Source organism: Capricornis sumatraensis, chromosome 11 (genome assembly GCF_032405125.1).
Source record: "Capricornis sumatraensis isolate serow.1 chromosome 11, serow.2, whole genome shotgun sequence".
Lineage (NCBI taxonomy): Eukaryota > Metazoa > Chordata > Mammalia > Artiodactyla > Bovidae > Capricornis > Capricornis sumatraensis.
Genome location: NC_091079.1, coordinates 86390037 through 86399941, shown reverse-complemented (window position 1 = coordinate 86399941; position 9905 = coordinate 86390037). Strand labels below are relative to the sequence as shown.

The 9905-nt window shown below is 43.7% G+C and overlaps 1 protein-coding gene across 4 annotated transcripts in view; it reads left to right on the top strand.

Annotated features, from left to right (window-relative positions):
* Positions 1–1325: 1325 nt before the first annotated feature.
* CPQ (carboxypeptidase Q) overlaps positions 1326–9905 on the top strand; it is a 566361-nt gene continuing 557781 nt past the window's right edge. For 2 of the 4 annotated variants that reach the window (XR_011145724.1, XM_068983904.1), the window contains exon 1: positions 1781–1888. The gene's annotated coding sequence lies outside the window, so the exon portion shown is untranslated. Of the gene's footprint in view, positions 1442–1594; positions 1603–1780; positions 1889–9905 lie in introns of those variants that run through there. The other 2 variants (XM_068983905.1, XM_068983906.1) reach the window with 2 other exon arrangements.

Sequence of the window (9905 nt, the reverse complement as noted above, 5' to 3'; positions counted from 1 at the left end):
ACTCATTGGAAAAGACCCTGATGCTGGGAAAGATTGGGGGCAGGAGGAGAAGGGGATGACAGAGGATGAGATGGTTGGATGGGATCACCAACTCAATGGACATGGGTTTGGGTGGACTCTGGGAGTTGGTGATGGACAGGGAGGCCTGGCATGCTGCAGTTCATGGGGTCACAAAGAGTTGGACACAACTGAGTAACTGAACTGAACTGAATTGCAAATATCTGTAATGAAAATTGAGACTTGGAGTTTTTATGGTTTTTTTTTTTTTTTCACTTTTCTAGCAAGTTTTACAGAGAAGGCAATGGCACCCCACTCTAGTACTCTTGCCTGGAAAATCCCATGCATGGAGGAGCCTGGTGGGCTGCAGTCCATGGGGTTGCTAAGAGACAGACACGACTGAGAGATGTTACTTTTACTTTTCACTTTCATGCATTGGAGAAGGAAATGGCAACCCACTCCAGTGTTCTTGCCTGGAGAATCCCAGGGACAGGGGAGCCTGGTGGGCTGCCGTCTATGAGGTTGCACAGAGTTGGACACGACTGAAGTGACTTAGCAGCAGCAGCAGCAGCAGCAGCAAGTTTTAAATTGTATCTTACAAAAGTGACAGTGCATGACTTATTGGAAATAATAAATAAATAATAAACTATCTTTACTTCAGATAATTTGAGAAAAAGTAATACTGCAGAGCTGGAGATAGCAACATAGAGATGATCCTGGTGGGCCAGGGTCACCTTTGAGGAACTATTTTGAATGTCTGAGTTCACACTTTATTCAACGGGCAACGGGGTTACTAAAAGTTTAGACAGATTGTTAACCGAGGGCTAAGTGTATCGAGGTAAATAGGGACATTGCAAATTTTGTACTTTTTAAAGTTCCCAGGGAGAATGTGTTTTTGTTGTTGTTAAAGAGGAGACCTGAATTGCTCCGTGTCTCACAAATATAACTTTTTATTTGATAAGTGTGGTTATATAAAGGAATTCAAATTTATCAAAACAGAAAACGTTGAAAATACGTGAGCACACATTGTGTGACCAGTGATGCGAGTGGCTCCTTGATACAAAAAGCTACGCCAGGTAATCAGATGAATCTGCTTTCTCCAGCACCCTCATATAATTAACGCATCAACCGAAGAGGCAGGACTCTGCCGGATCTCTCCCAGCTGGGGTCTTCTCGTCCATCTTCATCACCCTCGGCTCTCCAGCAACCCTGCGGGGTAGGATGGGACAATAACGCTCTAATCACCCGGTAGCCGTGGGAGGCGTTGGACAGCTCACCTATCCCAGGGTTTCCAGACTCTGCCCTCATCCAGGTGCTGAGACAGCCAAAACGTCCACATTTTCCTTTCAGCTCCTCAACCCCTTTCTTCGCTACCAGCCCGGCCACTCCTGCAAGCATACGACACCTCGGGTGAGCCCTCTGGCCACCTGAAGTCACATCTCAGGTAGGCCCTTTGGTCACTTGCGCTCTTGAAACCCCCTCGTGGCTCCGAGGTTCAAGGCCGTGGGCACCCGCGAGGCCTGAGGGCGACGTTCTGGCCGAAGGACTCCAAATAAAGACGCCAGACTGCGGGGGCCCAGGACACTGTGGAGCCAGATCCAGAAGGTGAGGTGACAGCCGGTAGCCCGCGGCCCTCAGGTCGCTTGAGTCGCAGCGAGGCCGTGGTCGGGCGTCGTGGAGGCGGCGCTTGGCCCCCCGCCCGCCTGCGGGCGCCCGGAGGCCCCGGCCGCTGCGCCCCGCCTTCTCGCCGCAGAAACCCCGGCAGCTGCCAGGACCAGGTGGGGGGGCCGCGTCGCGGGTGTGGCCGCCGCCACTTGAAGGCTGGGCTCTGAACCTGGCCCTGAGCACGGCCACCCCCGCCGCCGCCGCCATAGCTCCAGCGGCCGACCAGGTGCGTGCGCCGCCCGCCCACTCGCCCCAGTCAGCCAACGGCTGAGCTGGCTTCCCCGGGAAGGCGAGCCGAGGCGGGTGGCCGACCCCAGAGTGAGGGGAACTTTCCGAGTAGCTCTTTCGTGGGAGCGACTGACATACGGGGTGGGGAAGCCGCCGGGAGACCGGTCTGGCCTGTGGCTTCCGCAGCAAAGGCCCAGAAATGAGGACATCGAATGAGGGCGCCGGGATGGAGGAGGATGCTGGGCGCAGAGGGCGGGAGCCAGGCATCATGGCTCCTCTTTCCTCTCGTCCTGGGACGCGGGAGGGAGTGCTCCGGCCCCAAGCTGCCAAGCTGCGTGCCTTGCCTGCATCTGGAAGCAATTCCTAGTTCTCCCTTTTATCGGGAGCTCCTTTGTGGTTCTTTTCACCTTTTATCTTGTACTTTCATTTTTGGTGTGCAATTCTAGGCTCCACGCCGGCTCTTAAGTTCCACGGGACAGAGCCCCTGTTGGACTTGTCAGGTCCTCAGTGTGGTTCAGACGGTAAAGCGTCTGCCTGCAATGTGGGAGACCCAGCTTCGATTCCTGGGTTGGGAAGATCCCCCAGAGAAGGAAATGGCACCCCACTCCAGTACTCTTGCCTGGGAAATCCCATCATGGAGGAGCCTGGTAGGCTGCAGTCCATGGGGTCCCAAAGAATGGGACACGACTGAGCGACTTCACTTTCTTTTTCTTTCAGTAGTACTCAGTGAGGAATTGAGCAAAAAAGTGAGTTTCTATGGAGGAGAACTGGTGAATTAACGTCAGTGAATGAATAAGCTTGAAATAGATCTGAATGAAGGAATACATGAATGGATATAAATACATACAACGTGGAGGCAGTGGAGACAGAGGCTTACAAATCTTTATCTTCTGGTAGTTTTCCAAAGTCTGTATAGATGTTGCACTCATAAACGCAGTCATTCTGATTGTGGCTGTTTAAAAGTTCTATGCTGTATTAAAATAATCCGCAGAAGCACCCCTTCATTTTCCATTTTAGGTAGATTTTCCTTTATGCATTGCTTAAAGTGAAGTACGTCTAGGCTGCTGCTTCTGGGTGTTTTTTTTTTTTTTTTTTTGCTTGTATTTTATTTTCTGACTTTGCAGAATCAGTGTCACTATAATTTTTTTTTTACATATTGTGTAGTTTATAATATTTTTTAATGTATTTATGAAAGATAAGTGAATCTGAAGGCAGTACCACGTGACTCCGTTTTTAGTACTTTGTAAAACCAGACATTTCTTTGAATTCAGGATTGTGGAGGATCTTGTTTGCTTTCCCAAGACAGGTGCTGGCTGGTTTGTGGGTGACTGAAGAAGGCTGCCTATAGTTCAAAGAGGAAAAGAGAGACATTTATCTGTGTGCAGATACTGTTGAAGTGACACAGGTGGAGACTACTTTAATTCAATTGGTCACTGCTTCAGTTCCAGGTTTCCAGGCCTGGGTTTCAGAAAACCTGGATGACTTTAGACTTGTTCCTTTATCTCTTTAGGTCTGTTTCTTAATCTTTGAAATGCAGGAGGTTCGGTAGGGCCCCTTCCTGAGGTAGACTTCCAGGATTCTCTTTTATTAGGTAAAAGGTGAAATTGCAGATGATTTTAGGAAAGCTTAACTCACTTCAGCTGCTCTGCTTGGGATTCTGTAGAATATTGGCCTCACTGTCTTATCTGCAAATTACAACTCATTCCTCATCTTCACATCTGCTGCAGAAGGACCTGGGAGTTTAAGATGAGAATTATAGACTCTGGGCAGGAGGGGAGAAAGGAGGGCAAAACAGTTTTGTGCATTGCCACAGGCCTCCCGTCCTGGGGTCTAACTTGTTTTCAATACACCCAGCCTGACAATGCCATATATTTTCAGTATATCTGGGGAATCATCACTATTAATTTGCCTGCTTTGAGATTAGTTATCATAGATCACAACATTTTGGAAATGGAAGGACCTTAGAGATTTTTAAAAGGCACTTAAAAAGTCATTTTACATATATATTAAAATATTTCTTGCATGCTACATTTCACAAAGCCCCAAATGTGTTAAGTAAAATAAAATTAACATTACCTACTTCTGTTCTTTCAAGTCTCTTGGGAGAAGAGAAGTCAGATGTGGTGCTTGGTGGAAAAAAAACCACAACTTTTTGTGACTCTGTTCTCAAAGATCCAGTTGTTGGGTCGTATATGATTCCGACATGGAATGTAACAGAAATGATATTTATGGGCCAATGACCACTCACCAAGCACTGTTACATTTAACCTTTTTACTTGTTTTGCCCCATTTCATCCTTGCTGTAAACTTAAGTGCTACATACCTTGTAATCCCTATTCCACCTTCCAAAAATAGAAACAGTGAAATGGGAAGGTCAGGTATTCAAAACACAAACAGATGGAGGCAGGGTTTCTCCCAGAAATGTAGACAATCCCTGCTAGGAAAATCTGTGTAACATTGGAGAATGTGGTCTCTGTGTGTGTTCCAGGATATATATTAAACTCTTGGGCATTGTGGATAAGGGTATTTAGAATGGGAGCTCAGGAGGGGGATAATTGAGACTGAATTACAGAGAATTGGTATAGCATTTTGAAAATTATTGAGTTCCATTGCTACTCTGGAAGACTCACATTTTTACATAGGTGCACATACATCCTAATGTTAAATGTGCTCATATTTAATAATCCAGGGAGTATAAAAAGGATCAATCACATCAAGAGATATATGGATGAGTGGCACCTATGGACATCAAACTGAGTACAGTGTTGTTTCTTGGGCTAGTTTTCTGATCCTTGATAAGTTGCTACCTCCCAACCTCCTTCTTTATAAGAGTGACAACTCCTAATGCAAAATACAGTGCCTACCTTGCTGTAATCTAGGGGCAGGAATGCAGGATGAGTTTCCAAAACTCTTATAATTAATTGACAAGAGCAAAAGAGGAAAAGAGAGGCCCATAAAGTAAGTGGTAAATTATTTTGTTTCTTCGTCAGTCGAGTTTCATAGAAGGCAGAGACCAGTTGCAGCTGCTTGAAAAGCTAAGAGTGATGCCAGTTTGATTTAGCTCAGGAGGCTGAAACTTTCTGCCCTGAAGGCTGGTGTGATGGAATAGACCTTCCCATTGCTCACAATATTATGAAAAAAACATTAAAGCAACAATTTTTATTACTTGCCCTGGAGCTAGAGCTTTAAAATGTACTTTCTTCTCCCCCTGCCCTCCCTAAACCACTTAGGTTTTTTAAAACAAACAACCCATTTATGTGTTTGCTACATTAGATTATTAGTCCTTTCCTTTATTTTTGGGCTCTGTTTCTTTATTGCAGCTAAGATGAAGGACTGGTGTGCTTCTGTGGAATTTTTCTTTAGTTATTATTTTATAACTCTGTGTGTGTTAATTTCAGTAACCGTTTATTGAGTGCGTACTGTGTGCCAGATAAAGATGAATGAGATCTCAAGTTTATGGAGGGAAGTGAGCCATCCACAAATAATTGCAGCACAGGGTGATGTGGAAGTAGTGGCCACTCGTTCTCCCAGGAGAGAGGTTTGGGCAGAATTTAGGAAGACTTCACAGAGCAGGTGAATTTTGAACTGGATTTTGAAGCCTACAGGCCAAAAGGAGGGAGAAAAGTGTTCTGAGCACAGAGAACAGGATGGGCAAAGAAAAGGAGGCAGTGTGAGCATAGCACTGCCAGGGAGAGACATGGATTGGGTGGGTCTTGTAAGGCTGGGGCCAGAGAAAGAAGGTCCTTGAATGTCATGTTATTTCAACTTTATCACAGCCTAGAAAATTTTATTTAAGAGTTTTAAAGTTAATTTTTAATAGGAGGAGTGCTATAATTGGACTTTCTCTAGAAAATAACTCCAGCAATAATATTTTGGGGAAACTAGAGATGGAAAGCTGGGAGGCCAGAGGAAAATGAGGATGCTGGTGCTATAGTCCAAAGGAAATAGGATAAGGGTCTAAACTAGCATAGGTTTGAGAGATTATCAGCAGATAGGCAGAGCAGGGTTTAATGACTAGCCGGATGTGGGAAGTAAGGTTGACGATGATTCTGAGGTTTCGGTATTGCTTACTTAGGTAGATGCAGATGCCACTAATGAGGGTAATAAACATCAGATGAGGAAGAGGTTTGGGGAGGAAGACAGTGAGTAGAGACAACTCACAGATGTGAGAACATGTAGGAATATCCTTGATGTAGACCCTTGACTAGTGACTATAGTACTGTGACATCATATAGCCAAGACTGGTCAAATTTTATGACAGATCCGCAGTCTAAATAGACAAATCAATTCAATAAATCATGTAAAAAGAAGGAAAAAACACATTAGACTTTACTAATGATGTTTATATTTCAGGTGAGTTTCTTAGAACTCTAATTCTTATGTAACTTCTACTGAAAAAAAAAAGATATTCAAACAATCAGGGGTTATTAAAAATTATCAAGAAAACCAAACTAGAGTGACACAGAGGGGAGTGGTTGAAATGAACAAAGATAAGCAAATGGTTGGAGTGTAGCAGAGAGGACAGATTGCTCAAGACACAGGTATAGGCAGATTTGGAATACAGAGATGACATTTGAGCTGGCTCTTCCAAATAATGTATTTCTTTAGTGGTAAGAATATCACAAGCTTTGGTTTCTCATCTATTCAACTTGTTCAGTTCAGTTCAGTCACTCAGTCCTGTCCGACTCTTTGTGACCCCATGAACTGCAGCACACCAGGCTTCCCTGTCCTTCACCAACTCCCGGAGCTTGCTCAAACTCATGTCCATTGAGTCGGTGATGCCATCCAGCCATCTCATCCTCTGTTGTCCCCTTCTCCTCCCACATTCAATATTTCTTGTCTTTTCCAAGGAGTCATTCTTTGCACCAAGTGGCCAAAGTATTGGAGTTTCAACTTTAGCATCAATCCTTACAATGAATATTCAGGACTGATTTCCTTTAGGATGGACTGGTTGGATCTCTTTGCAGTCCAAGGGACTCTTCAAGAGTCTTCTCCAACACCACAGTTCAAAAGCATCAATTCTTTGGTGCTCAGCTTTCTTTATAGTCCAGCTCTCACATCCATACATGACTACTAGAAAAACCATTGCCTTGACTAGATGGACCTTTGTTGGCAAAGTAATGTCTCTGCTTTTGAATATGTTTTCTAGGTTGGTCATAGCTTTTCTTCCAAGGAGCAAGCATCTCTTAATTCAGCTTGTTAGGGAGAGACAAACAGGTGATTGTTTAGAGGTACTGTGCAGAGGGTTTGTTCTAATTTTGCAGATAAAGTGTTGGAAAACTTTGAACTAAGAGAAGAAAAACAGAGTAAGATAAAATGAGAAGGGTAATAATTAGGAGGAATTTTCAGAACATTTAATGAATTCTATGAGAAATAGTTGCTAACAAAGAAAAAGTTAGATTGATGTAGTATTCTCTTAGGGTCATGGCATTAGACTTGCTTGGAAAAAAGGGTAAATTAGCATAGAACCTTATATATTAGAAAGACTTTTTACATTTGATTGTTACATGAACCCTCAGAAGCATGTGCAGCCAGGCACTATTATCTTTCTTTTATAAACTAAAAATCTTGATGTGAAAGAGGCTGTAGTTTGTCTCAGATCCTATAACTGGCAAGCACTCCAGGCCTTCTGAATTTCAGCCCACTGCTCTATCCATTGTTTTGGAATCTTGCTTGCCTGGGAACCTTGATGTGTTACAGTGTGTCCCTTCCACTCCCACCATGTCCATCATGTAAAAATAAGAATAAAGCAGATGATATTTGAGGGTCAAGAAAACCAAGATCGGGGAGAGAGGCAGTGATGGAAAGGCTCCTTACCACCAGCTGTGCTACATGCAGTAGAAATGGTCATGAAGTCTCTAGAGAATATCTGGGGAACTCAAACAATACTTAAAATGTAATAGGAGAGTCTACAATATGAAACAATTTTATGATTAAATCTTCCAAGAGGCAAATAACCCTTTAATTAAGTGGCATGTTAATGGCCACTAGGATCTGGTAAAGGCAAAGATCCTTCCCTAGAGCCCCCAGAAGAAATGCAGTCCTGCCAACACATTGATTTTAGCTGGTAAGTCCAGTGTTGGATTTCTGACCTACAGAACTATAAGCGTTTGTTTTGTTTAAGCCACCAAGTTTGGGGGTCATTTGTTACAGCCAGCAATAGAAAACCAGTGCGTTATCCTATAGATTTGCTGTAAGGTTAAGGAATATAAGCATTTAGGAAAGGCCTTCTCAGTCAATACTAGCTACTGTCATTATTATTTTTTTCACTGGTACTTTCTCTTCTGTTTTTGCCTTTTTGTAATAGCCGTCCTGCGGTTACCCCTGATTGTTGGAAATCACTCCCCTCCTTCCCTGAGACTGTGACCTTAGGAGTTCCTCACTCCCAGGGTAGCCGTTATTCAGTCTCCAGCAATTTGTTAGAATTACCATTCAGGTATTCCTACATTTTATGGGTTCAGTGGCTTCTGCTCCAGATAAGCCAGAGCTGGGCTGTGACTCTCTGGATTTGCCTCTCTGTGTAGACTTTGGGATGGTGGTTTGCTTTTTACCCTCACTTCTCTGTTCTAAGGGGAGTGGTTGTCAGTTTGTTCAGTTCTATTTCCTTCTATAAGGACAGGAGTAATGAAAGAAGTGAAAACAGTGCTCTCAGTACCCTATAGCTGTAATGAGCTCCTCTGTTCTTAAGGGAATTCCATCTCTATACTGGATCCCTTTCTGTTCTTTGGTTTTCAACTCAGTTTCATTCCAAAGAATGCTTTCTGGATTTTCTCATAGATTGAGATGCCATTAACCAAAATAGAAAACCCAGAAAGGATTCTGTGATGTATCTGAAATACAGGGTACAAACAGGCTCAAAACCTGGGGAGATTAACCTTAACTCTTCCCTATTCCTCATCCTCCCAGATTTTAAGTCACCAAATGCTGTTGTGTCTACCTTTGATAGCACCTGAAATTTTCTGTTTTTCAATTGTCCCCGTCCTTTCTATCCCCTTCATGGATCACAGCCTTGTAAGGGCAAAGGGGATTAACTCGATGAAGTTATGTGCCATGCCATGCAGGGCTACCCAGGACAGATGGGGTCATCGTGAAGAGTTCTGACAAAACGTGGTCCACTGGAGAAGGAAATGGCAGCCTACTCCAGTATTCTTGCCTGGAGAACCCCATGAACAGTATGAAAAGGCAAAAAGATATGACACTGGAAGATGAGCCCACCAGGTCAGAAGGTGTCCAGTGTGCTGCTGGGGAAGAGCAGAGGCAATTACTAATAGCTCCAGAAAGAATGAATGGCTGAGCCAAAGCAGAAATGATGGTTAGCTGTTGGATGTGTCTGGTAGTGAAAGCAAAGTCCGATGCTCCAAAGAACAACATTGCATAGGAACCTGGAATGTGAGGTCCATTAATTAAGGTAAATTGGATGTGATCAAGCAGGAGATGGCAAGATTGAATATTGACATCTAAGCAATCAGTGAACTAAAGTGGACAGAATAGGCAAATTTAATTCAGATGATCATTCTATCCACTCTGTGGACAAGAATCCCTTAGAAGAAATGGAGTGTCCCTTATAGTCAACAGAAGAATCTGAAAGGCAGTACTTGGGTGCAACCTCAAAAATGGCAGAATAATCTCGGTTTTGTTTCCAAGGCAAACCATTCAGTATCCCAGTAATCCAAGTCTATATCCCAGTCACTGACGCTGAAGAAGCTGGAGTTGACCGGTTCTGTGAAGACCTACAATACCTTCTGGAACTAATACCAAAAGGAAAAGAGTTTCTTGATGCTTTTGAATTGTGGTCCCAGAGAAGACTTTTGAGAGACCCTTATCTTTAAGGAGATAAACCAGTCCATCCTAAAGGAAATCAACCCTGAATATTCATTGGAAGGACTGATGCTGAAGCTGAAGTGTCAATACTTTGGCCACCTGATGCTAAGAACTGACTCATTGGAAAAGACACTGATGTTGGGAAAGATTGAGGGCAGGAGGAGAAGAGGGCAACAGAAGATGAGATGGTTAGA